This window comes from Vicugna pacos, chromosome 10, assembly GCF_048564905.1.
Source record: "Vicugna pacos chromosome 10, VicPac4, whole genome shotgun sequence".
Lineage (NCBI taxonomy): Eukaryota > Metazoa > Chordata > Mammalia > Artiodactyla > Camelidae > Vicugna > Vicugna pacos.
The window spans coordinates 5,524,028-5,530,942 of NC_132996.1; positions in this window are offsets into that span (position 1 = coordinate 5,524,028).

Genomic DNA, 6,915 nt, shown 5'->3' on the forward strand with positions numbered 1-6,915 from the left:
CATCCCAGGGCAGGTATTAAGGTATTAAAATTCTGCTGGGTCATTTTTTAAAATCATCATCAATGAAATTAAACACACCTTGAGTTCTTATTTGTGTGTGAGACTCTGGGGTGGTAAATGTGATGAAAGGTATGAAACAGTCTCCACATCCAGGAGTGTGGTCTACAGAAGGGAGGAAGGGATATAGGACAGTAGCTGCAAGTATCCACTAAGAGGGAAAAAGGTAAGATTTGGGGAAATCAAGAGAAGGAGAGAAAGCGGAAGTTCTCTGCAGGGAAGCAGTAACTGTAGCAGAAATGCTGGAAAAAATGGGCGTGTAGGTGAAGCAGAGGAAGGTCCCCTAAGGCAACTGCTAAACAAAGGCTGCAAAAGGGGGGAGGGGCCAGGTGGTAGAGACTTTTTAACCTTGATTAACTGGATTACAATTTTGTCCTACTCTCATACATTCTATCTACAGCTACCAGAGTGATATTTCTTTTTTTTTTGTAACATTTTTTATTGATTTATGATCATTTTACAATGTTGTGTCAAATTCCAGTGTAGAGCACAATTTTTCAGTTATAAATGAACATATATATATTCATTGTCACATTTTTTTTCTCTGTGAGCTACCATAAGATCTTGTGTATATTTCCCTGTGCTATACAATATAATCTTGTTTATCTAGTCTACAATTTTGAAATCCCGTCTGTCCCTTCCCACCCTCCATCCCCTTGGCAACCACAAGTTTGTATTCTATGTCTATAAGTCTATTTCTGTTTTGTATTTATGCTTTGTTTGTTTGTTTCTTTGTTTGTTTTACATTCCACATATGAGTGATCTCATATGGTATTTTTCTTTCTCTTTCTGGCTTACTTTACTTAGAATGATATTCTCCAGGAGCATCCATGTTGCTGCAAATGTCGCTATGTTGTCGGTTTTTATGGCTGAGTAGTATTCCATTGTATAAATATACCACCTCTTCTTTATCCAGTCATCCATTGATGGACATTTAGGGTGTCTCCATGTTTTGGCTATTGTAAATAATGCTGCTACGAACATTGGGGTGCAGGTGTCATCCTGAAGTAGATTTCCTTCTGGATACAAGCCCAGGATTGGGATTCCTGGGTCATATGGTAAGTCTATTCCTAGTCTTCTGAGGAATCTCCACACTGTTTTCCACAGTGGCTGCACCAAACTGCATTCCCACCAGCAGTGTAGGAGGGTTCCTCTTTCTCCACAGCCTCTCCAGCATTTGTCATTTGTGGATTTTTGAATGATGGCCATTCTGACTGGTGTGAGATGATACCTCATTGTAGTTTTGATTTGCATTTCTCTGATAATTAGTGATATTGAGCATTTTTTCATGTGCCTATTGATCATTTGTATGTCTTCCTTGGAGAATTGCTTGTTTAGGTCTTTTGCCCATTTTTGGGTTAGGTTGTCTGGTTGTTTCTTATTAAGTCGTATGAGCTGCTTATATATTCTGGAGATTAAACCTTTGTCGGTTTCATTTGCAAAGATTTTCTCCCATTCCGTGGCTTGTCTTTTTGTTTTACTTATGGTTTCCTTTGCTGTGCAGAAGCTTATATGTTTCATTAGGTCCCATTTGTTTATTCTTGCTTTTATTTCTATTGCTTGCATAGACTATTCTAGGAGAACATTTTTGAGATGTATGTCAGATAATGTTTTGCCTATATTTTCTTCTAGGAGGTTTATTGTATCTTGTCTTATGTTTAAGTCTTTGATCCATTTTGAGTTTATTTTTGTGTATGGTGTAAGGGAGTGTTCTAGCTTCACTGTTTTACATGCTGCTGTCCAGTTTTCCCAACACCATTTGCTGAAGAGACTGTCTTTATTCCATTGTGTATTCTTGCCTCCTTTGTCAAAGATTAGTTGATCAAAAGTTTGTGGGTTCATTTCTGGGCTCTCTATTCTGTTCCATTGGTCTAGTGTCTGTTTTTGTACCAATACCATGCTGTTTTGATGACTGTAGCTCTATAGTATTGTCTGAAGTCTGGGAGAGTTATTCCTCCAGCCTTTTTCTTTTTCTTCAGTAATGCTTTGGCAATTCTACGTCTTTGATGGTTCCATATAAATTTTATTATGATTTGTTCTAGTTCTGTGAAATATGTCCTGGGTAATTTGATAGGGATTGCATTAAATCTGTAGATTGCCTTGGGCAGTGTGACCATTTTAATAATATTGATTCTTCCAATCCAAGAGCATGGGGTATCTTTTCATTTTTTTAAAGTCTGCTTTAATTTCCTTCATCAATGGTTTATAGTTTTCTGTATATAAGTCTTTCATCTCCTTGGTTAGATTTATTCCCAGATATTTTATTACTTTGGGTGCTATTTTAAAGGGGATTGTTTCTTTATTTTCTTTTTCTGTTAATTCATCATTAGTGTAAAGAAATGCAACTAATTTTTGAATGTTAATCTTGTAACGCACTACCTTGATGAATTCTTTGATCAGCTCTAGCAGTTTTTGTGTGGACCTTTTAGAGTTTTCTATATAAAGTAACATGTCATCGGCATATAGTGACACTTTTACCTCTTCTTTTCCAATTTGGATCCCTTTTATTTCTCTCTCTTGCCTGATTGCTGTGGCTAGGACTTCCAGGACTATGTTGAATAGTAGTAGTGAGAGTGGGCATCCTTGTCTTGTCCCAGATTTTAGTGGGAAGCTATAGAGGTTTTCACTGTTGAGTACTAAGCTGACTGTAGGTTTGTCATATATAGTTTTTATTATGTTGAGATATGTTCCCTCTGTACCCACTTTGGTAAGAGTTTTTATCATAAATGGGAGTTGAATTTTATCAAATGCTTTTTCTACATCTTTTGAGAAGATCATGTGGTTTTTCTCCTTTCTCTTGTTGATGTAATGTATTACATTGATTGATTTGAGTATGTTGAACGACCCTTGTGTCCCTGGGATGAACCCCACTTGGTCATGATGTATAATCTTTTTTATGTGTTGTTGAATTCTATTTGCTAATATTTTGGTGAGGATTTTGGCGTCTATGTTCATCAGTGATATTGGCCTATAATTCTCTTTTTTGGTAGTGTCTTTGCCTGGTTTTGGTATCAGGGTGATGGTGGCTTCATAGAATGAGTTTGGGAGTATTCCCTCCTTTCCAATCATCTGGAAGAGTTTGAGAAGAACTGGTATGAGTTCTTCTTTGTGTGTTTGGTAGAATTCTCCAGTGAAGCCGTCCGGTCCTGGACTTTTATTTGTAGGGTGTTTTTTTTTATTGCTATTTTGATTTCATTTCTAGTGATTGATTGGTTTGTTCAAGTGGTCAGTTTCTTCTTGATTCAGTCTTGGTGGACAGTATGTTTCCAGAAACTTGTCCATCTCCTTTAGGTTACCCAGTTTGATTCCATATAGTTTTTCATAATATTCTCATATGATATTCTGTATTTCCATTTTACTTGTTGTAATTTCTCCATTATCCTTTCTTATTTTGCCAATTTGTGCTCTCTCTTCTTTCTTCTTTGTGAGTTTGGCCAGAGGCTTGTTGAATTTATTTACTTTTTCAAAAAACCAGCTTTTGGTTTGATTGATTTTTTCTACGGTTTTTTTCTTTTAATCTCTGTTTTATTTATTTCCTCCCTGATCTTTATAATTTCCTTCCTTCTGCTGCCTTTGGGGTTTTTTGTTCCTCTTTTTCTAGTTCTTTTATTTGGTGGGTTAAATTGTTTATTTGAGATTGTTCTTCTTTTTTGAGGAAGGCCTGTGTGGCTATAAACTTCCCTCTTAGCACTGTCTTTGCTGTGTCTCATAAATTTTGTGTGGTTGTGCTTTCATTTTCATTTGTATCAATGTATTTTTTAATTTCAGTTTTGATTTCCTCATTGACCCATTGGTTTTTTAATAGCATATTGTTTAATCTCCATGCTTTCCTTTTTTTCTCCTTTGTTTCTCTGTAGTTGATTTCTAGTTTCATGGCATTGTGGTCAGTAAAGATGCTTGAGATAATTTCTATCTTCTTAAAATTGTTGAGGTTTCTTTTGTGCTCAAGTACATGATTAATCCTAGAAAATGTTCCATATGCAGTTGAAAAGAATGTATATCCTATTTTGGGGGGGGTGTAATGCTCTGAAAATATCCACCAAATCTAATTTTTCTGTTGTATTATTTAGTTTCTCTGTTGCCTTATTTATTTTCTGTCTGGAAGATCTGTCTAGTGATGTTAATGTGGTGTTAAAATCTCCAACTATGATTGTATGCCCATCAATATCCTCCTTTAGCTCTGTTAGTAATTGTTTTATGTATTTAGGTGCTCCTATATTGGGTGCATATATATTAATGAGTGTAATATCCTCATCTTGTATCACTGTTTTACTCATTATAAAATGGCCTTCTTTATCTTTCTTTATGGCCTTTGTTTTAAAGCCTATTTTGTCTGAAATCAGTACTGCAACACCTGCTTTTTTGGCTTTTCCATTTGCATGGAATATCTTTTTCCACACTTTCATTCTCAATCTATATGTGTCCTTCTCCCTAAAGTGGGTCTTTTGTATGCAGCATAATGAAGATTCTTGCTTTATTATCCAGTCTGCCACTCTATGTCTTTTGACTGGAGCATTTAGTACATTAAAATTTACAGTAATTAATGATAAATGTGTGTTTATTGCTATTTTGAACTTATCTTTGTAGTTTATTTGGTGTTTCTTCTTTGTTCCTTTCTTCTTCCTTTTGTGGTTTGGTGTTTTTCCCCTGTATTATCATGGATTTTATTTAGTTTTTGTGACTCCCTTGTAAGTTTTTGGCTTGTGGTTACCCTTTTCCATAAGTCTATTAGCCCATTACTATATCTCGAACCCATCCTACAGAAAACAAAAAATTTAAAAAAGAAAGAAAAAAATACTCTATATCTTCTTGCTTCCCTCTCCCACTCTTAATGATTTAGATGTCTTCTTTCACAATTTCAAGTTTATTTTATTTGTAATTCATGAGTTATCATCTTTCCAGTTATGAGTATCTCATTTCTGTAGCATCCTGCTGCTTTTCTATTTAGAGTAGACCTTTCAATATTTCTTTTAGCATGGGTTTGGTGTTGCTAAACTCTTTTAGTTTTTGCTTGTCTGTGAAATTCTTTATCTCGTCTTCTATCCTAAAGGATAGCCTTGCTGGATAAAGTATCCTAGGCTGCATCTTTTTTTCATTCAGGACTTTGAATATATCTTGCCACTCCCTTCTGGCCTTTAGTGTTTGTGTAGAGAAATCAGCTGAGAGCCTTATGGGGATTCCCTTGTAACTCACTCTTAGCTTTTCTCTTGCTGCCTTTAGGATCATTTCTTTATCCTTGACTCTGGCCATCTTGATTATGATATGTCTTGGTGTGGGTCTGTTTGGGTTCTTCCTGTTTAGGAACCTTTGAACATCCTGTACTTGGATATCTGATTCCTTCTTTAAGTTTGGGAAGTTTTCAGTCATGATTTCTTCAAAAACCTTTTCAATTCCCTTTGATCTTTCTTCCCCTTCTGGGACCCCTATTATGTGAAGATTGGCACGCTTTATATTATCCCATAGGTCTCGTATGTTGTTTTCATTTGTTTGTCTTGCAGTTGTTCTGATTGGGTGCATTCTGTTGTCCTGTCTTCTAGGTCACTAGTTCGTTCCTCTGCGTTATCTAGTCTGCTTTGCACAGCCTTTAGATCCATTCTCATCTCAGCCAATGACTTTTCCAATTCTACTTGGCTCTTCTTTATAGCTTCGATTTCATTTTTGACATATTTTATCTCTAAACATTATCTCTTTTAGTTCCTTCAATACTTTGATCACTCTTTTTTTGAAATCTTGATCTAGTAGGCTGTCGATGTCTATTTCATTGATCACTGTTTCAGGGGATTTCTCTTGTTCTTTTAATTGGGAGTGGTTCCTCTACTTCTTCATCTTGCTCATATCTCTCTGGCACTGTGGCTTATGGAGTATCAGTTATCTATTGTGGTCCTTAAAGGAGTTTATTTATTTATCTATCTAATGCCTATGTAGTCATCGATAGATTTTTGGGGTCTTTGTCTTTTGAAGAGGACAGTGTTCTATCGGAGTTCTGCAGGTGCTCTGGTTGGCTGAGTGGATCTGTGGATGTGAGTCTTGGTGTATCTGTGGGAGAGGATGAGCCATGAGCATCCTACTACTCTGCCATCTTGGCCTTGTCTCCAGAATGACATTTCTAAATGAAAATTTGACCAAGTTTTCACCCTGCTTAAGTTCTTCAGTGCCTCCTAGTGCCCTTAGGACTGAATTGGAACTCCTTAGCATAATACAGGCCTCTGCTTTCTTCTGCAATCTGTTGGGTCCCAGATCAGGACATCCCCAAATATACCTCAAATGATATGTTGATTATTTTGAATTAAAGATACTTAAGAAATAGCCAATGCAAGAGGGGCTCTTTCTCCCTGAAGTCAGGAAATACATCTCCCAAGTGGAAGGTTCCCTTCCTGTATGTGAGGTAGAGAGACATTCTTATCACCAGAGATAGGGAATTCAGGGCCTAGAAGCCTTTACAAACAAATCTTGTTACTTCTTTACAAATTTGATACTCAAATCCAAACTTGGCTTAAATTCCTTACTAGCAAAGCACTCAAACCTCAGTTTCATTGCCCTGTTAATTCTTTTCAAATTTATTGTTTCTTTAGCTACAAAAGTATAAAAGCTGCCTGCTTTGGCCACTTCTTAGGTCCTATTTCTATGATACCTCCATGTGCACAAATTAAATTTGTTTCTTTTTCTCCTGTTAGTGTGTCTTATATTATTTTACTATTAGTCTATCTACAAGAACTCAAGAGGATAGAGGGGGAAATTTTCCCCTACTGGGCAAGTCTCATCTCTAGAGATGTTCTCTTTCTCCAACACACACACACACACACACACACACACACACACACACACACAGACTCTCTCTCTGTTCCAGCCATTTTTATT